Below are 21795 nucleotides of genomic sequence, written 5' to 3'. Positions count from 1 at the left end.
ATCCACTTATCCGTTCACCAGAGACGTGCACGTAGACATACTGGATACCCCTACAGTACATAATATTCTCCCTTGTTTTTACTTGCACAGAGCTTTAGGAAAAGGAGGAAGAGGTATGAACCTCTCATGCTCTATCTCACCTCCTTACTTCAGCATGTAACTCATTTCTCCTTCCTTCCTTCCTTCCTTTTTTTTTTTTTTTGTATTTTCAAAACTGGGCTTCCAGCCAGGATTTGTTATTTTTCTTAATTGAATCACTGTACAACAGCTCCTTATTCAAGGGCTTTATATATATATTATCCTCATCACCACCACCCCAATCCATGTGTGCTTGACAGAGGATTTGGAAAGGGTTTGGGACGTGGGTGATGCTGTGGTCTAAACCACTGAGCCTCTTGGGCTTGCCGATCAGGTTGGTGGTTTTAATCCCTGCGACGGGGTGAACTCCCGTTGCTCGGTCCCAGCTCCTGCCAACCTAGCAGTTCGAAAGCACGCCAAAAAGTGCAAGTAGATAAATAGGTACCGCTCTGGCAGGAAGGTAAACGGCGTTTCCGTGCACTGCTCTGGTTTTGGTGTTCCGTTGCGCCAGAAGCAGCTTAGTCATGCTAGCCACATGACCTGGAAAAACTGTCTGCGGACAAACACCGGCTCCCTCAGCCTGTAAAGCGAGATGAGAGCCACAACCCCAGAGTCCTCTGCGACTGGACTTAACTGTCAGGGGTCCTTTACCTTTGCCTTTACCGGCTAGTAAGCCAAGCCAATATTTGTGAATCGTCGTTTGCCACCCAATTAAAAATGCATTAATCAGCAACTTTCACCAACCACTGGTCACTCAAAGAGCAATTGTAAAACTGCATACATTTGAATGAACTAATAAATTAAACAAGATCTTCATTTTCCAGTGGGAGTAGTGGCAAGTTTTGACAAGAGAGCTGTACCTTTGTTAGAAAAAAGAAGGACAGCCCGTTTAAAAACAACAACAGGGAACTTGGATTGACAACACTTGCTATTTTCCATGAGATTGCGCTTGGGCATTCCTCCGGACATCATTGCCAAGAAGCCTCTGTCAGTCAAAACGGAAAGGACTAAAGACTCCCTGGACAGTGTGCTAAGTGTGCACACAGCAGAATGCTTAATGTGGCATGCTTTGGCTGTCAAACAGCAATTTTACAATTCATTTGGAACCATCACTTTAGCCCCTGTGGCTATGATACCCAGGGGTCCCAGGCTTTCTTAAGGCCCATAGAAATGTAAAGGGGACTTCTTGCTGCAAAAGTACAAAGCCTGCAGAGAGGAAATGAAAAGGGTGGTTTTGAAGCAAAGCAGATAAAACTGGATCCAAAAATAGTCTTTCTGGAATGTTGTTTCTCTGAAGAAGTGCTGAGCCATGTCCATAGAGACTTGCAAATGACAAGTTATCAATTTATTTAATTAAACACAACCTTTCATGTTAAAGGCCTTTGATGGGTCAATAATCCAGCTTCAGCCATCTTTATAGCTTCTCCCTTGAATTGGATAAGTCATTTTAAATCGGGTGTGGATTTAAAAATAATTTAAAGCAGGACTCTCTGAAAGATAGAAGCAATATCTTATGATTATAATTCTAAAGTCAACTTACTGAAGTTTATTCTGGGTGACTTGAATGCATTGATTTCATTTTTTTTGTACATATAATAGTTTTGACTAAGCAGCAGTTCACATGCAAATGTGAATGCTTCAGTACAATTTAAAGAAATGGGTTGGGTGGGTGGTGTTTCAAAAATACAACCCCCCCCCAAAGACTCAAGACTATTAGACATTACTTTAAAAAAAATAGATATGTTCAGTGGAGAAAATGAAGATGAAGTTAAAGTCAGTATTGTGTGAAATAGAATCACAAGGAGAAAATTAAAAGGAAACATCCTGAACTATATAAGTTTAGGAGAAGAACCATTAGGAAAATTGGCATTGCACTGATGTTTTCGTTGACTGTGGGCTTTTATAAATTAAATTATCTGGCTTGGTGTTGATTTCTGAAGTAAAAGAATCTCCTCCTGATTAATGTGTATGTTAATTGCCTTTGGAAAAAAAAGTTTTTAACAGCACAATTAGGAAAATCTGATTGTCAGATTGTGAGCTAATTTACCCCAATGCATCTCTATAGAAGTAAATGAAGCAGTTACTAGTTATGTTTGTTTAACAGGAACCTACGCAGGGCAATATCCAGCTAAGTCATACTCACAGCAGACCCATTGAAATCAAATGTCTTAAGTGAGAATTGGTTATCTCACACAGTTTAAAATACAGAGCAGCAAATTAACATCTTTATACTTTGGCTATGAAAGATTTCCCAGAAATTTAAATTGCACTGGACAAAGTCAACATAAATGAGGAGGCACACAGAAATTCTGCTTTAAGAATTTGCAGGAGCAATTCCATGGCTTTGTAATGAGGCTATTACTTCGGTTCTGAGGTGAGCTCTTTCGGAAACAACACTTGTGCAGGTCTTCAATACGTGGTCTAGCTTGCACTGAGAAGATAAATATGTAACTGGAAGATGGTGGTGCCTGATGGACGGATGCTGTTCCTCCCACAATTTCCTGAGCAGTTTTGCAGCTCCCCCCCTTTAAATGCTTGATAAATAAAATAAACCAAAGACGAAGCATAAATATGGCTCCCTAAAAATGTTAGAAGTGGGCATCTCACCTGAAGCATGGGAAGACTGATGACTGCACTGAGTTTGATTGACAGATAGTATTTCTTGTCATACAGACCAAGTCGCAAGTGACTTCTTTTTAAGTACTGTATCTGCTTCCACCAGGCTAAGGCTGTGCTTTGTAAGTTTAGTTTATCTCTTCTGTGTCCTGCCGAGGTCTTCTAGAACAGTGCTGAACAACATACGTATGGTTTACTTTGAAGCAAGTTGAAGAAAAAGTCATTATTTTAAATCAAAAGACTAACACATTTGTCTATTCACAATATTAACACATGGTGAGCAGGTGGAGTCCCACAAGGCTGTTCAGAGAAAGGAATTTACAAGGAGTGCAGATTTATTTTTCAGATTACTTCTATCTCCTTGGATGTCATACTAAACCATGGGGAACTTCAGACCTGGGAGCCGAATGGGGCCATCTCAGACTCTCTGTCTGGCCCTTGGGACTCTCTCCAACCACACCCCCTGTTGATCCTTAATTGCATGCTGCTTGAATGGAGCCTTATTTGTTTTTCATCAGAATATGTCAATAATAAAAAAATAAAATAAAAATAAATTTATTTATACCCCGCCCTCCCCAGCCAGAGCCAGACTCAGGGCGGCTAACAACAGTAAAATTACAGTAAAAACATAATTGGGGGGGGGGAACCAATTTAAAATACAGGTTAAAATGCAATTTAAAATTCAGCCTCATCAAAACCATAAGGGGAGGGAAACATAATGGTCAGACTGAGTCCGAACCGAAGGCAAGGCAGAACAGCTCTGTCTTTCAGGCCCTGCAGAAAGATGTCAAGTCCTGTAGGGCCCTAGTCTCTTGTGTCAGAGCGTTCCACCAAGTCGGGGCCAGTACTGAAAAGGCCCTGGCCCTAGTTGCGACCAATCTAACCACCTTGTGACCTGGGACCTCCAAAATGTTGTCATTTGTGGACCTTAAGGTCCTCCGCGGGGCATACCAGGAGAGGCGGTCCCATAAATATGTGGGTCTTAGGCTGCTTGAATAATGTCCCTCGCTTCCCAGGATGAAGAATATTGTGGGCTGTGTTTAGAAACTAGCCTACTGTGCAAAGCTAACATTTACATTAATTGCTCCATCCACTTTTGCCCCTGGCCACATCCCCCTTCAGAAGCTTGTGGCCTTCTGAAGGTTGCAGAGGACATTGCACAGATTGGTGCTGCCGCCACTGTCATTTTAGTTTAACCATAGTCAAGAGCATAAGAAGTCCCTGGTGGGTCAGTCCAGTGGCCCATCAAGTCTAGCATCCTATCCTATTCTAGTAGTTGACCATATGCCTGCACTTAGCTAGTCCTCTCACTCATCTCTTACTTAATGTAAGTGTTAGGGGCAATAGGTCTGTTATGGAATGCCCTTCCTTCTAAAGCTTCTTTCATTCTGATGCCAGCTCGAAACACACTCATTTACTTAGGAATTTATAGGAGAGGGTTGGCTCAACTTCTGCTGAATGACAAAGCTTGTCTGTAGCTCTTATAGATCAGGGAAACTTTTGCCTCCCTGGATGCTGCAACATCAGGTCCAACAAGCATGGCAAGAGGGCAGGATGATGTGAGTAATAATAATAATAATAATAATAATACCCTGCCCATCTGGCTGGATTTCCACAGCCACTCTTGGCAGCTCCCAACAGAATATTAAAAACACGGTAAATCATCAAACATTAAAAACTTCCCTAAACAGGGCTGCCTTCAGATGTCTTCTAAAAGTCAAATAGTTGTTTATTTCCTTGACAACTGATGGGAGGGCGTTCCACAGGGCGGGTGCCACCACCGAGAAGGCCCTCTGCCTGTAGTTCAGCAGCATCTGGGGAGCCAACAGTTCCCTGCACTTGGTATGCCATTTACTGTGTTTTTACACCTGCTGATGTGGTATGGTGGCATTGAATTAAGGTATTTATTGTTTTATGTGGGTTATTTTACTGTGTTTGTACTCCCACCTTGGGTTAAATTTCCAATGAAGTAAATCTGTATGTGAATCGGCATACAGGCAGGTAAAGCTTCTGATCCACGTTGTGCGAGTTTGCTTGTTTGGATTCTCATGCATTCTCTTCTAATTTCAGAACAATACTGTAAGCATGCCCCACCCCACACCCCTCGTTAGTTACCATCAAAATGAAGTGTGGTTTGTACAGTCTCTACGATAGACCCTTCATTTTAGTATTGCAGATAAAAGCTTTAAAACAAGCTGGCCGGCAGGTGTCAGGTGCAGTTAAATGCTTCTGGCAAAGATTCTGCTCAGATACTATATGTCATACCTCAGTTTAAATCTTGCTGGCTAGTAGTTAGAGAGAGATCCGTACATGCAGGGAAAGGGCATATTCAGTCTGAAGTCTGCTGTGTTGGCTTCATGAGCAGAATGGTGTGCATTTCATTTTTTAAAAAATAATTCATTCACATTTTTGTCTTACTACCATCATTTGGGACATGAATTGCTTTTGTTTCTAAGTTCCACATTGCTTGGTGATAGTTTTGTGCAGCTGAGTACAAAACTGAAAATAGGCAAGATAGCAACAGGAATTGCAGTATTTCACAGTGAACATTAATGGATGAGTCACTTCATTAAGTGGCAATTTTGTCTTAAGTCATTGTGCCCTAAAGAGAGAGAGAGAGAGAGAGAGAGAGAGAGACAGACCTAAGAAAAATTATAGTCATTTGCGGATTTCCTAAACATTAATATTCTATCCCTGCATCATTGCTGCTGTTAATTGATCACCCTTTATCAGATTTCTCACTCAAGAAAGGAAAGCTTATGAAGTTAAATCTGTATTGGTGGAGAACATAGAAAAGCTTTGAGCACAGTATGTTTTTGAGTATTTCAATGTTTGGGGTGTTTTGTGCTTGATAAAAGCAGTATCACAATTGTCATATTCAACCAAATCCTGTTCCTACATGCATGGAATTATCATTTTAAAAATGAATTATTTTGTACTATTTTTGATAGGTTATACTGCAGTATTCTTGTTAATTTTTTTTCTTAACAAATTCTTGTTAATTTCTTGTTAATTTATTCTTTCTTTGAATGGCCCATTTCGATTCCATTGTCATGAGATCATTTTGGAATGGTGAATGTTTTATATAAATGCTCCCTCACCTGGTAAGATCTGGTAATTTCCACATTAGTGTGTACTTAGTTCTAGAATATTACAGTGGTACCTCGGTTTACGAACTTAATCCGTTCCTGAAGTCCGTTCTTAAACCAAAGCCCATTCTTAAACCGAGGCATGCTTTCCCTAATGAGGCCTCCCGCCGCTGGTGCCCTTCCAACGTTTGGTTTCTGTTTGTAGACCGAGGTAAAGCTAACTGGAACACTACTTCCGGTTTTGCAGAGTTCTTATACTGAATAGTTCATAAACATGGCTGTTCTTAAACTGAAGTACCACTGTATAATGAGTGAGTGGTGAGCCACCATGGCTTTTTGCTCCTTAGCGCCTCCCTAAGGATGTGTTCCTGCCCAGATTGAAACATAGGATGGGAAAGAAGAATTAAAAACATAGAACGGTTCCTTTGGGAATTTGACACCGAGAGCAGCTGAGGTGTCATCATGGAGATGTATGAAATTCAAAATTAGAGGGTTTCTTCCCCCCTGCTGTGTTCAGTTTATGTATGTTGCAGTGATAATTCAGGTAGGTCCAGAGGAGCAAAAAGTAGACTGCCCTTGACTAGGTGAAATCAGCTTTTCAACATCACGGTGTATCACCAACCAAACATTTCAGTTTAGTGATATACTGCAATGTTTAAAAAACAAGCTGTGTGGGCCTCGGCCTGCAAGGTGCCAGGTGAAATTGTTGCAGCTCTCACCCCAGCACCTAGCGGGTTGTTCGTATAGCTCAACTGCGGCGCAGGAAGGCTCCCGATTCACAGCTGAGTCATCACCGGTGGTTGCCGCTCCCCCCACTTGCGCAGGAGCCAGCGCCGGGCTGGGGGATCCTTTAACTGCTTAGCTAAGGGGAGCAGCAACCACACACTCCTCAGCCGAGCACCTTAAAGATGCAGAGGGACAAACAAGCTGTATCGGTGCCTCGCTGGTGCAGCTGTTTTCTCCCTCTGCACAGTGTGAGGGCAGAGTGGAATGGCGGATCCCCTCAGCGATATATCGCTGGTGAAACCGCCACTGCCCCTGAGTCCCTCTGCCAGCAGTGCTTGCTGGATGAACTCGCTGGTTTCACCAGTGATATACAGTGGTACCTCGGGTTAAGTACTTAATTCGTTCCAGAGGTCTGTTCTTAACCTGAAGCACCACTTTAGCTAATGGGGCCTCCTGCTGGTGCTGCACCACCAGAGCACAATTTCTGTCCTCATCCTGAAGCAAAGTTCTTAACCCGAGGTAATATTTCTGGGTTAGCAGAGTCTGTAACCTGAAGCGTCTGTAACCTGGAGCATCTGTAACCCAAGGTACCACTGTACCACTGAGTGAAGCCGACATCGCAGTCTGCTCCTCATACTGTTCTTGGCCTACCCTTGACATACATCAGATGTGATGCTCTAGCCAGGGTCACCTCATGAAAAAGTGCTATGACCCATCAGCCTCTGTGTGGACCTCTCAAAAGCGATACCCCTCCTGGACCTCTTTGAGGGGTGCCCAGTTGCTAAAGATCCAAACCCAATGTCTTACCCACCTGCTTTCCTCGGCCACCTTGCCACCAAACCACTCTCATCTGCAACCGATACCTGAGGGCTAAGCGCTGGCACACCACCAACCCTTGAAGTAAACCCCGAAACCACAGCTGCTGGATGCATCCGACTGTACCTGGAAATCCTGCCATTTGACCTGCCAAGACACACAGTTGTCTCTTGTGCATTGCAATTTTGGGTGAGATATTTACTGAGACCTTTTACAGGTGCCATATCACATTCTGATGGGAGCACTGTTGCCCACAGGTACCATGTTGGGAACCCCTGGTCCATAACTAAGGCTGCATCGAGACTCCTTAGGTTGTAGCTGTGATCCAGATTATTATATATGTATAAAGGGGGGGGGGGGAGTCACTGACAGTAGTGAGAGTCCTTAACTGGTTTCAGTGTTCTATTAGTATTTCCATACATTATTCCAACATTTCTGGTAAATGTTACTTATAAATAAAGCACATTGTCACAATATAATTCTTGAAATATTAAACAGTTGACAGCAGTGAGAATTGTTAATGCATCAAAGATGCGATGCTGTCAGAAATATGCAAAAATACCGTCAAGAATAAATAATATAGTGGAGGAGGAATCCATTAGAATTGCTGTCTCCAAAATACTTATTTATAGTTGCAATCTATGCAGCTGATAAGCATTACAAGCCGGTAGAGGCTTTTGAAAACAACTGCTGTGTTGCAATGCTCTACAGTATATAAGTAAGAAGAAGAAAGCTTTTGCGAAGCATTTGATTTCTCCATCCTTATATTAACCTCATATGGGTGCATGTGATTTTGTATGAGAGATTGAGACTTTAATCCTGTATACGCTTAACTGGGAGCAAGCACCATTGGCGTAACATTATTATTATTATCTTACTTTTGAGTAGACATGCCTAGAATTGTACGGCCAATGAATGTGCATTTAATGAAGGCTTCATTTATTTGCTTGCATGTTATCTGCTAAATTCCACTTTATCATTCTCTGGTTATTCCTGTCATACTACTATTTCAGACATGGTGACAAAAAAAGCTATTCATTTTCAAAAGGTCAGTTTCTCTTGTGCTACCAATGACAAGCAGATAATTCCAGTAAGATATCTTTTAGTGTTTGTGACTGGAAGAAAAAGAATGATGCCAGCTATATAATGTGGTTGCAGCACAGGAGGCAACAAATAGATCAACCATTTTTCACAATCTGGTGTGTGTGTGTGTTGTGGATGTGTTTGGTGTATTAAAAAGTAGTGTGTTTCTCAACACGTTTGAGCCATTTTGAGTAGAAACTTACTCTAGAGAAAATACACACGAAGTAGAAACTTTAGAGAAAAATGCACAACATGAACACGCACTTGCAAGCTCATTTTGAATGGTCTTGAATAAACACTTGGATGCTTGTTTATACATTTATACACAAAAAGCTCTCATGTATACAGTGCATGTATATATACATTATATGGGCTCTAATAAGTTGCATGTCTCCTAGACGGGACTCTGTTAAAGCTGTCATCTGATAATCAGTTTTATACATCTTTCTGTTGCATTTGATGCATTACTTATGATTTGTCTCCTGAAACTTCCTGTATTCTTCTTTCCTGTATTCTTTCTTTCTATTTCTGCATCTGCCGAAATAATGCCAGATGCAGTATGACTTGCTATAATTAGCAATTGCTTGCTGTAAACAATTTTAATGCAAATCTACATAATTTAGGTAATACATAATTTTTATTTTCTCATCCGCACGAGGCAGATTCTTAGTGTCAGTGGGCTGACGGATGTTTTGTGTTGAGGTTCTTATCAAGAAATGAAGTACTCACCTTAATGAGCTCTTTCCTGCTGAAATAAATAAATTTGATACTTGAAAGCAGGAGGAACTACTATGAAAATAACCGGGAGACATCTGCAGTCTTTGGCTTGTGTTATTAACTCGTTGCGAAATTTGTAAGGGAGGGGAATAGACAGTGCTAATCTTCTGGGAAAACTTTTTGATAGACAGAGGTAAATAACAGGGGAAGAGTTCCCTAAAAAGGAGATTTGGTGCTCTGTACTGTTGAATCTGTGTAAACCTCGTCTACGCATACATTCCTTGAAGACTCATGCTGTCACTGTCAGTGTGACAAAACTGGCATTAGTCTGAAAATAATGACAACTGTTAAGAGACTATTCTCCAGGGAACAATGGTTTTCAATGAACTCACCAGCAGGCATCCATCAAAAGTGTGTAAGTAATAATTCTGCTGCTGTAATTGTTACAATGGAATCATTGTCGCTTAGAAGTATTGTAAGAATTCAATACGTACAGTATTTTCAGTATTATTGTATTTCATCCTATATATACTTTAAATTTTATCCGTTATAATTCCCACCCCACACAATTTCTTAAGTTTTTTTTATCAATTGGGGTGTGTGTGTGTGTGTGTATTAATGTGATGTCACTTGCCATACATGTCCTGTATTCCTAGAAATATTTCACCAATCTTAATCTACAGAGATGAAAATAGCTGTAATAACCACTAAAGTATATTCAATACCAGATCTTAAATTGTAGATAGATAAAAGACTGTTTTCTCCACGTGCCCAGTATTTGCAAGAGAATGCAGTGCTGATGTACCGTGAAACGTGTTTAGATGACAAATTTCTGGATATGATGCAGTCCAGCTTACAATTTGAATGTGTTACTTTGCTTCTGGTCTTGGTTAAGAATATGTAAAGTCTATAAGGGGAAATTATATGCTTTGATCCTATTGAATCATTTAGAATTCTTGTTGGCTGCTGGTAATATGAAAAATAGACTCTAGTAAGTATTTTTCTGCCCAACTGCTTTTACCAGGCTATGCTTTTCAGAGACCAATTCATACACGGAGCTCTTTATTTGTGTACTTGTAAAACAGTAATGTATTATGTAGTAAATGTGTTTGCAAACATATGTCATATATGAGTATTTGGGCTTAAGATGCATCTTCACCTTAAGTCTTTCTGTAAGTTAGTACAATGTAATACTTGAAAGCAGCTAATTACTGCATTTCTTTCATTTCTTTGTCTCCTTCCCTTCCCCCCCCCTTTTTTGAATTTCCTCATTTTCTTATGCTTCCCAGCTTCCCTTTTGCTATTCCTTTGTTTGTGTGGTTTTACATTTATAATATTTCTACCCTGCCTTCTCATTTCAATGAAGCTGTGAAGGACTCTCTTACTCTTTGCACCCACACCCAATAAAAAGACCATAAAACCATAAGATATAACACTTAAAACTGACAAGCCAAAAGTCATATAAAGCAGCAATCAATAGGGAGCAAAAAGGCAATTAAAGGGGTCTCAAGTATTAAGCCATCTAAGGCCCAAGAGAATGGGACAGACTATTCTTGATGTGTCAAAGAGAATGAGAAGGCACCAAACACACACCTACAGGGAGTGGGTTTTGACCTTGCCGCTAGGAAGGGCCCCCCCCTCCAGTAGCCACATACCTAACCTCCGAAATCAGCGGTCACCCGCAGAAGGGCCATCAAATTAGGTATCATATGGCAGCCAGATCCTTTAAATACTCTTACCAACAAAGTAAGAGCAAAAATAGCTTCGGTCAGCTGTAAGGGAAGCAGTCAGTCCCAAGCAAATTTTCCCCTCAAGAAGCTTCAGAAGAAATTTCACCCAAGAAAGGCAATAGCTCAAAATGTATTGAGAATGAATTCACTCTGGCAGCTAGCTTTTCCTCTTTGTTTCTGACTACCCTATATCACAAAATCAGCAGCACAAGGTGTTGTTATATGGTACAGTGGTACTTAATTCGTTCCGGAGGTCCGTTCTTGACCTGAAACTGTTCTTAACCTGAAGCACCACTTTAGCTAATGGGGCCTCCTGCTGCCGCTGTGCTGCTGCCGCACAATTTCTGTTCTCATCCTGAAGCAAAGTTCTTAACCCGAGGTACTATTTCTGGGTTAGTGGAGTCTGTAACCTGAAGGGTCTGTAACCTGAAGTGCATGTAACCTGAGGTACCACTGTATATAGAAACCATTAGTGAGGATAAGGTGGCAGTCTGTGGAACACTACATTTTGCTCTGTAACTATTTCAGAGTGATCAGAAGAAGAAGCGACCTGCATGAGAGGCAGGCCAGAGTGATTTTTTTCTCAGGGTGTGAGACAGGGGAAGAGGGAAGCTCTCCCAGGTGAGAACCGGGAAGATTCACTTCTCTATACGTGGATTGAAAATTAAGATACATCTTTATCTTTCTTTTTTTCTCTTCTCTTTCCCTCCTTTACTCTGATTTTTCTGTTTTTATTATTATTATTATTATTATTATTATTATTGGACTGGTTGGGTTTTTATTGTATCACATGTTGAAAACTCTTCATAAATTCATATAAAGTAAATAAATATTCCAGGGTGATGCTAATGCATCCGCACAATGCAACAAAACTCCTGTTGTGTTCCAGCCACATTTTTTTCCCCTGCTCGGATAGGGTTTAGCTCATTAAAACGGGTGGCGCTGTGGTCTAAACCACTGAGCCTCTTGGGCTTACCGATCGGAAGGTTGATGGTTTGAATCCCTGCAACGGAGTGAGCTCCCGTTGCTCTGTCCCAGCTCCTGCCAACCTAGCAGTTTGTGTGTTCAAAAAGGACATTAGGTCTAAATAATACATACCTTGATGGACTATTAGGCTAAACTTCCAAACCATGTCTTTCATGCAACCTTTTTTTTTTTAATACAAAATTATATGGCCAGCCACATGACCCGGAAAGCTGTCTGTGGACAAACGCTGGCTCCCTCGTCCTGAAAGCGAGATAAATGCCGCAACTCCATAGTCGCCTTATGTCAGGTTTAGCGCTTCTCCCACACAAGACACGGAACGCTGGCAGTTTAAGTAGCTGAGGTTTATTTCTCAGTAACAGGCATACAGCAGTCCAAGCTTCTACAACTCATCCTTCGCTGTCAGAGTCAGTTGACTCGACTGGCTTCTGACCCCTCCCAAGGCCAGATATACGCCACGTCCTTCCCTGCCTCCTGCTGGCCCCCCTCTGCTCTAATCGCTTGCTCTGCCTCCTACTTCTTGGCGACTCAGCCAGTTCCTCCTCCTCTGGAGATTTATTTCTCTCTGCTGGCTGTGCCCCTGACACCTTTGACTGGACTTAACCGTCCAGCGGTCTTTTACCTAGTCCATTTTGCAATCCTTTGTTAGGGGATTTTGTCTCTTCTCTCTCTCCCAGCCCACTTTACCGTATATTTTACTGTATATTTTTTTACTGTATATTTTACTGTATATTTTTTTACTGTATATTTTACTGTATATTTTTTACTGTATATTTTACTGTATATTTTTTTACTGTATATTTTTTTACTGTATATTTTTTTACTGTATATTTTACTGTATATTTTTTTACTGTATATTTTTTTACTGTATATTTTACTGTATATTTTTTCACCAAAGGGAAGATTATGGACTTTCTTACAGCACCACAAAGCTACTGCATATAATTGAATATCCTGGGTGGCCACAACATATGGGTGAACTAGAGCAAGTAACGGCTTTGGGTTCTATCCCGTATGTCCGTTCTGCTAGCTTAGCAGGCTTCTGCTTGTGGAATGGTGCTTTCTACTGCTCTCCTCTGCAGCAGATTTTGAGGATGTGCCAGGAGAGGAGAGAAAGAAGAAGTCCCATTGCAGTGTAAAATACAACCCTTTGTGGCTAGACTACACTGCATGTAGTGATGGTGGGTGGAGAGAATAGAAAGTTCAGAGTAGGAATTCTTGGCTGGTACTGAAGAAAAGACCTTTTGGAGTCACCGTTTTATGTAGCAAGCATTTGTGGAAACATAATTTGGTGAGCAGCAGGTTCCTGCAAGATGCTTTAATCTTCATAGAGAGGGCAGTTACCTTCTGAACTTCAGAGCTTCAAAGGTTATGAAGAAAAAAGTTGAAAAAGAATAATCCTAAATATTAGGGTGAATTAACTTTTTGAGACCACAAGGCCAAATACCACCCTTGGTATCATCAGTATTATTTAATTAACTTCAACATTAACTGCCCTGGGTCTATGCATGGTTTATGATAGCAAATTTAAGCTCGCACCAAGCTTGCTGTCTAAAGTCCTAATTATTTTCCTGGGTTTGTTTAGTTAACACTATTTCAGAAAGTAGTTTTTAACTTGAAGGTTTAAAATGATGATCTTCTGAAAATTCATTATTTCACTATGAAATCTAGTGAGTTGCCTTATCACTTCGGAGATGGGGGTTTTGGGGAAATTCCTGCTATTTTCTCTTTTGTGCTTAGCTACCGGTATTTAAGACATATAAACCATTTTGGTTTGTATAGAAGCACCTTTTAAACAAACTTTTATCTTAAATAGCCTTTAGTAGCCTGACCAGTTTTGGGGGGTTTTTTACTCCCATTTTTCATGGTCTCTCCTGTAACTCAGATATGTGCTCCCCTGGCTGCTTTGATCTGCAGAACTAGCACTGTTTCAGCTGCCACTCAATACTCATTCTGCAGTTGTAAGAGATTGACGTATACTTGGAAACTCCCTGCCTATTGACATTGAACAGGCACCTTCACTATATTCTTTCTGATACCTGCTTAAAACTTTTTTGCTTAGGCAAGCCTATCCAGACATGTACAAGTTATAGTTGTTTTATTCCGTTTTCAGCTTACTGTTGATTTTAATTAGCTTTGACAGTTTTTAAGTGCTGTTTTTCATTGTCTTTTGTTAATAATTGAAATTTTTTGTTGCTTTTTTAAAAACAACAACAACCCTGCTTTGACATTTTTTTACAATCAAATAGAATATACATTTTGTTAAATAAGTACATTTGTCGTTCAGTCCCAACGGACTAACACAGAGGAGGTGGTAAAATTATTACCAGGAGCCAGAGTCAGCAGTAAAAAACAATGGTGTCAGTGAAGTTAACCCTTTATTCAAGGAAACGAAAACAGTGCAGGCCTAGTGATCACAGCAAGTCTTCCCAGTAGGTCTTGTCCCAATGAGGCAGATGTGAGGACTGAAGGTCCCCCGCCTTCCCACCACTCTCTAAGCCTAGCAGCCTAAGGCTCTGTCATCTTGTCTCTCTTTGCTCTGCCCTCCTCATTTCTCTGCCTGTTCTGGGAGACTAGGGCAGGGGAGAGGTGCTGGTCACAGCAGGATGGGGTGATTCCCTCCCTGGCTTCTTCAGCAGCCTGCCTCATCTCTGTTTCCTGGTCCTGCTCCTCTCCTGCCTCTTAAGCCTGGACTGCTCTAGGCCTCAGCCTCTTCCTGCTCACCTAACCTTGTTTCCTCTTCAGCTTCCGACATGTCCCCCTCCCAGTCTGTTCCTTCTTCTCCCTCTGACCATTCATTGTCATCCCACCACCAATCCCCTGGCTCTGAGCTTTCTTCCTCTGGGAGTTCTCTTGGGTGTGTGTGTTCCCCAGCTAGTTCCTCCCACCAGTCTTCTGAATCTGGTCTATCCATGACATCTGTGGAAGAAGAGCTTTGGTCCCTCTCTACTTCTTGTATGCCAGAATAGACATAAGAGGTGGCATCAATTCATATTATTACATAATAAGGAAAGAGAAAATGAAGGGAAGACTTAAATATGTTGCTCATGAATCAGATATATTTGTGATATTAACTGGTATGTCCCTTGAGAAATGTGTGCCCTACGCTGAGATAGAGTTTACTCTAGACATCTTCCTGATAGATTGTTCTGTTTGATATTTGCAATTTCTGGTATGTTAGAAGGGTTGATGTGTAGGAACCTGAGATGTTCTATATATCTTGATGAAAGCTAAAATGCTGAAGTGGATGACTTGAATTAATGTTCTTTCTTTGCACTACATCTAAAACAAATGACAAGAAACAGGACACGTTAGAGGTTAAGAAATGTATTTTAGCATAAACTTTCATGGACCAGAATCCTTTTTCTTGGATGTGTAAAATGACAGGTGTGTATTTACATGGAGAGAGAGTTAAAAAGTTGCCAGCCAACTAAAATTAAAAAAAGATTATTCGTTGCTGCCCAGCTATGATGAATAAAAATTAAATAAAGTGAAATGCTTGTAAGCTGCGAGGAGATTGTCATTAATTTACTCAGTCGCATGCAGATAGCATTATACACTAATTATAGTAATACTAATATTAATGTAATGTTGCTTTGACCTTGCATCACACAATGTAGTATGCACATGATTTGCATAATATTTCTGCATCTTAATTAAATATTAATCTACAGAATTATATGCTGCTGGAGTGGTTAGTTAAAAGAATAACAGAAACAGTCTGAGTTCCGTATTTTAACAGTGCAGCCATTTTCTCAGGGTGGATTTTCACATACGCATGAGCCATATTATGGCTTCCATAACACACTTAAAGGAGCATGAACCAATGTGTCAGTATCTAGATAAGAATTTTATAGGCCATCTATCTCTGTGGATTTGTACTTGTAAAACCTTAGATTTAAACTCATGTCTGACCTGACATCACTGTGAAGTAATACGTGGTTTTTATATCCACATCTTCCATGGAGATGGGTGCAAAGACAGTGCATTCTGCAGGCTGTCACCTCTTCATCTCAGGTCTGTGTCACTACATTACTAGGTGGCATGAAAATGCTTGCATCATCTGTTGCTTCAAGTTCCTTTGTGTGTGGGGTTATTTAGTCATTTCAGGGTAAAAGACTTAACATTTCCCCCCATGCTAAAATACTAACAATACCTTTTCCATGTATCCATAAATCATACACAGATGCAAAGGTGAGTGATGGAGGTGGGACCAAGGATAGAAAGCATTTAACAACACATGTCTAAGAAGTTGGGAAATAGCATCACACCCACAGAGACAGCACCCAAAGGCACAACACAGCTGTGTACTCTATATACTGTATTTTTCACCCCATAAGACGCACTTTTTTCCTCCTAAAAAGTAAGGGGAAATGTCTGTGCATCTTATGGAGCGAATGTGTGGTCAATCGCTGGCTCCCTTTCTGGCCCTGCCCCCTTGCCCAGGCCTCCATTGTTGAATGTTCTCCAGGGTGTCTGTTTCCCCAGCGACATGTGACTGGCTGATTAGATTATCTGTCTGGAAACTGTAGAAACGGCTCCCTTTCCTAAAGAAGCTGCAGAACTGTGAGTTGAACCCCATAAAAACATAATTTTTTCCCTTTGCAAAGTAAGCTCAACCACTTTGAGCTGATCCTCAAAAAACCTGGGCTTTTCCCCTTTGCAAAAGAAGCTGCACAACTGAGCTGATCTTCAAAAAAACGGGGCTTCCCCCCATTCCTCCTCTAAAAAAATAGGTGCATCTTATGGTCAGGTGCGTCTTATGGAGCTGCCCTGCAGCATTTCTGAAAGGGCATATAAAACGGTCCTATTCAGTCCCCTTGGGTACCAAATACGTGAAGGGGCTTCCATGAACCTTCTTGGCCCCTAGAGTTTGGTGCACACACCAGCCATACTCTCAGCAGAGACACGGCCAGCATCCATCTGTACCTGCACATGGATTCACATTTGTAAGGCTTCTGCCACTGAGCCACGCCCCTGGCCAATGTGCAGTCTGAGTCGGCCTGAAAGAGCCCTACGCGCTTAGACCCCAAATGAGAAGCGTGAGAGACATTCTGGTGTAATTATTTGAATTTGTGTTGATAGTGTTGAAAATGCATTTTATTGCTACCTAGTGTGTTTTGCTATTTATAGCTTGCTGTTAATGAGGATCTGGAAGTTGTCGTTTAATCAAATTTCGCCTTCAGATCTATGCACACAGTTTCCTTGAAGTGACAGTGTACCAATGGCCAGAACAACAAACCTTTACATTGATTTAACTTCAGTGGGACTGCACAAATGCCCCAGATTAAGCAGTCACATATTTGGCTCTGAGGCTCATGTTGCTTAGCTCTGATAAAGGGGTGCAGTTTTACGAAAGCAAATCAGTGCTTTTGAGTGGTGTCATGCACAGCTCTTTAGACCTGCTGCGCCTCCCGTCTCTTATCTTACATAGTGGCAAGAAGTGATAACTTGCCTGTTTTAAACGAGGATAATCTAGAAGGCAGGGGGTTCCAAAACCATTTAGTGGAGTCCTTTCTGCAGAGCAGGAATATAATTAGTTTCCAAAAATCAGCTATTTCTATATTAAAAAAACATTGTTTTCCTGCTTAAAAATGGTGTCAGACTGCGATTTTGAGCAAATGCCAGTCATTTTCAGCTCATTCCTATATCTGCAAAAGAGCTATAGAACAAAAGATGCGCATAGCGAGTCCCCACTGTTGCGCTCTCTGTCTCTTGCTCACTCACTGATTGGTCAGAGGTTTATTTAAAGTTGAAACTGCACAGATGGGTAACAGTTTGAAAGCACAGATGGAATTCAGGAAACAGCTAGTTCGTTGGCAGAACAGCTCTATCTAATGGAAAAGAGCTGATAAGAAGAATGCAGAAACAGATACCACTAGAGACAAAATATTGACAGCCAACTGGTTACCACAAAATATACTTCTCTTGCAAACATTTTAATTTTTTTTTTGTAAGTAGCCGTGCACCTAAATTTCATGGTGGCAAATACCTTAATTTTTTTCAGCTCCTAAGACTTGGGACCTAGCAAATAAGAAAAGTGACAATTCTTTAAAATATAGTAATAAGCCAGCAGCTTATGTGGGGGTTAAATTCTGGGTATCTCACCTAAGGCAAAATCACGTATAGTCAAAACCTGTTGGGTTCCATAGCAGGTGGGACTGCAAAAGCCATTTTTCCTGGAATCCTGCCCCCCTTTTAATTTTTTTGTAATGCATGTGAAGCTGAATGCGCACAAATTAAACATGGGTAAGTTGCAGACTCGCTTACTTATTTACTCGGTGACAGCAGTCACAAAATTAAAAGAAGCCTGCTTCTTGGGAGAAAAGAGATGACAAACCTAGACAGCATTTTAAAAAGCAGAGACATCACTTTGCCGACAAAGGTCTAGTTAAAGCTATGGTTTCTCCAGTAGTGATGTATGGAAGTGAGAAGGCTGATCGCCGAAGAATTGATGGTTTTGAATTATGGTGCTGGAGGAGACTCTTGAGAGTCCTATGGACTGCAAGAAGATCAAACCTATCCATTCTGAAGGAAATCAGCCCTGAGTGCTCACTGGAAGGACAGATCCTGAAACTGAGGCTCCAGTACTTTGGCCACCTCATGAGAAGAGAAGACTCCCTGGAAAAAAACCCTGATGTTGGGAAAGATTGAGGGCACAAGGAGAAGGACAACAGAGGACGAGGTGGTTGGACAGTGTTCTCGAAGCTACCAACATGAGTTTGACTAAATTGCGGGAGGTAGTGGAAGACAGGAGTGCCCGGCGTGCTCTGGTCCATGGGGTCACGAAGAGTCAGACACGACTAAACGACTAAACAACAACAACAAAGTTGCAGGCTTGCTGTATGCTTAATTCATACTGGAGATGTACGCAGCAAACTGTGTGTTTCAGTTTAGAAGCTGATTTTAACACAGACATTATTATTAAACTAACCTAGTGTTATTGCAACATTAACCTCACATCTAAGAAGACAGTTTTATAAACTACATTGACACTGTGGCCCCACATAAGACATAATGCTAGACCATGGTGTAGCTCTAAGTCGGTGAACCTACATTCCTGCAAGGCTTGCATATGACTCCTCACTTTCTTCTCCTCCACAGGTGAGAGAAGTTCAGAAACATTTGCTGAACTGTGTTTGTTCTGTTACTGCTAGACCATGGTTTCTGGTTTGGACAATACATCAAACTGCAGTTAACAAAAAGCAAAAACAATTACTTCTACATGGGAGGAGGAGAGGCTGAGGGAGACAGCAAACCTGAGAGGAGGCTTAACACATTAACATAGAGCTAAAACATGGCTTAAATCTGCATCTGAATATGGCTTATAAGTAGCAGCTTTCCCTCCTGCCACAGCTATGGTGTCTTTAGTAGCTGTGTGGCAGAAATCCTGCAGCTTACTCTTTTCTAAGTATGCAGATGAAGAGAGGGGTAATGCTTTACCTACTGAATTTTTGCTTGCATACATGGGTAAAAATTAAAAGAGCCATGTTAGAAAAAGTTGCCCAGTTGATACCTTCATTACAACTCCATATGCTTTTCCAATTTAAAAAAACACCATATATTCAATTTTACGGAAAGTTTCAGAAGCACCTACAGTGTTCTCTCCATAGTGTTTCTCAAAGATACTGGTTTCTACTCATTTTAGCCGCACATTCAGAAACATTTATGTTCTGACTTGCAATGGTATCCAGTATCTTTCTTTGCATGGTTCAAATGCTGTAGCACCCCTGAAATTTCATCCCTGAGATATTTTGTGAACTAAACCAAGACACAAATATTTCTCAGCTTTTTACCTAACTCACAGAAAAAGCTTTTTGACCTGTCTTGCTATGCTCTTATAGAACACAATTGTTAAGAAAATAATAATCCGCATTAATTCTCTCAGAGTTAAGAAGCAAGGTCGTGTCTTAATTTGTATCGGCTAGGCAAAGATCTGGTAACTGGCTGGAACAGCTAGCTGTTAAAACAAAGTATATTCCAGCTTGCACCATAAAAATCCATTATGATAAAAGGCCTGCACTGATGTGGGGAGGGGTATACAATGCAGAATGCATGAGGAACACCAGTATTTAGCTTAGTGTATTCTGAAAAGCCTTAAGCTTAAGGACTTGGACATGGCTATTCCTGCTTTTGCATTTCTTCAACGGTATCTAAAGTGAAGTTTTACATATCTCTCCCATGGGCATATTTTGTCCTCATGTCAGAGCACATGCACATTCCTTTGGGCTGTCATTTTGTATTATGAAAGCAGTACAAAACTAGTGAGAGTCAATGGCTCTATACGAGCATGATAAAACTGATTTATCATCATGGAAAGAAGGCTAGGAAGAACCTTGGGCTCCTTGTTTTCCCCTCACCTACTCCTAACTGCATGTTTTCGCTTCTGTTTTCAGTAACCCTAAACTGTGGCTTATCTTAAGTGTGGTCAATTGGAACATGTTACATTCAGGACCCAAGGTCAGTGTCATGACCACAGAATCCAGTAGTGATCAACAGGTTTGGAGGCTACTGTATCACCAGCTAAGCAGTCAGACCAAGTTGGAGCATGCTGCTGGAGATCAGGAGACAACAGACTCTGAGGCAGACAGGAGTCTTCAGGCTTGAGGGTTGCCTCTTACATTTTTTTCAGTTCTCCACAAGGCAGCAGAGTCTGGGGAGAGGTGTTCTGAGAGCAGAGGCTTAAGTCTGGGTTGCCTTTGTGCAACAAAAACAGGAACTCCTAAAAAGAACTGGAAGCAGACGCAATCCCCCCGCCTTCCCAACCCGTCACTTTTGTAGGTCTTAGTGAGACTCTGGAACTTTTACCAGTACTTTTAATATACAGCTGTTTGGAATTAGGGTAGTTAAGTGGCTATAACTGGCTTCAGCTGATTGATTTCATGCAGCATAACAGGTAACACACCTGAATATTAAATTGGTGTTCTCTGCATAAGTCAACTTTTGAAAACATTTTATACGTATGCAGAGTGTTTTCATAAAATTTGGCATTACACTTAACATTGTTGAGTTCATGGTTCCATTAGAAAGCTTTAATTTAAGAGTTTAAGAGCTTTAAGTTTAAGAGACGCAGATTTTATTTTCCGTAATTTGTTTTGAATGTGGGGAAATAGGGTTTGCTTTAAGGTGGGTTGCTTTAAGGTGTGGACTTATGAGAGTAAGTGAAACAAGGAGACAAAAATGTTACAGAGCAGTTCTCAGTACAGGAATCTGGCAGAACCTATGCCTACTTAAGTGCTAATGGACTGATTGGCTCTGTTTGAACACAGCAATAAACTTTGGTTTATCATAACAGTAACAATCCTGGACTTCCTTCTTCTCCTCTGATTTTCCTTTTCTGATCTGATGAAAAAGCCCATAGGGCAAGGTATCAAAAGGCAGGTCAGGGAAATCTAAAACACACACACACAAAATATTAAAACTTGATCTCTCACAATAAACAATGTATGTAAACATTGTTACAGACTAAAAAGGAGAGCAATTTGGATTATGGATTACCAAGGTTGCTAGATTGTATTGCATGCCAAATTGTTCTTAGAATCGTCTTTGTTCCCTTTGACTGTCATACCTGGTGACACTTCCCTTAGTCAAGTGTCTGTAGGTAGTAATATTATGTAGCATATTGCTATACACAAATTTCAATTTCAGTTCTAATACAGCATTATCAAAGGGTGGAAAGTGGCAAGACTGCGGGGGTGGGGAGCCTGGTTTGGAGCATCTCATTCATGGACAATTTACATGTCAATAAGAGAATACGGTGTTTCCTCTTGCATTGAGACACACAAAGGAATTATTGAGCATGAAATTATTCTTTTAACTATTTGGAGCTTCAAGAGAAGATTATCTGTTTTGTGACGACAATGGGGAATTAGTAAAATTATTACTCAAGTACGTGCAGCATATAATAAAGATCAGATGCTGTGGTAGAATATTTAATTAACTTTTTGGTATGAATA

The 21795-nt window shown here is 40.9% G+C and overlaps 1 protein-coding gene and 1 long non-coding RNA gene across 8 annotated transcripts in view; one reads left to right on the top strand and one right to left on the bottom strand.

Annotated features, from left to right (window-relative positions):
• Nucleotides 1-21795, top strand: part of TAFA2 (TAFA chemokine like family member 2) — a 147268-nt gene that overhangs the window by 29731 nt on the left and 95742 nt on the right. The window lies entirely within an intron of this gene.
• Nucleotides 1374-7626, bottom strand: LOC309541760. 6 transcript variants are annotated; one of them, XR_014223896.1, is made up of 3 exons: nucleotides 7452-7626; nucleotides 2686-2867; nucleotides 1374-1568 (listed from the first exon to the last, which is right to left on the bottom strand). It is a non-coding gene; the product is annotated as an uncharacterized lncRNA (long non-coding RNA). The 6 variants fall into 6 exon arrangements; XR_014223897.1 differs by lacking the exon at nucleotides 7452-7626 and adding an exon at nucleotides 7373-7439; XR_014223898.1 differs by lacking the exon at nucleotides 7452-7626 and adding an exon at nucleotides 7060-7127.

Source organism: Podarcis vaucheri, assembly GCF_965113315.1.
Source record: "Podarcis vaucheri genome assembly, chromosome: 10".
NCBI classification, from domain to species: domain Eukaryota; kingdom Metazoa; phylum Chordata; class Lepidosauria; order Squamata; family Lacertidae; genus Podarcis; species Podarcis vaucheri.
The sequence above is the reverse complement of the archived record's forward strand: the minus strand, read 5'-3'. Positions and strand labels throughout refer to the sequence as shown.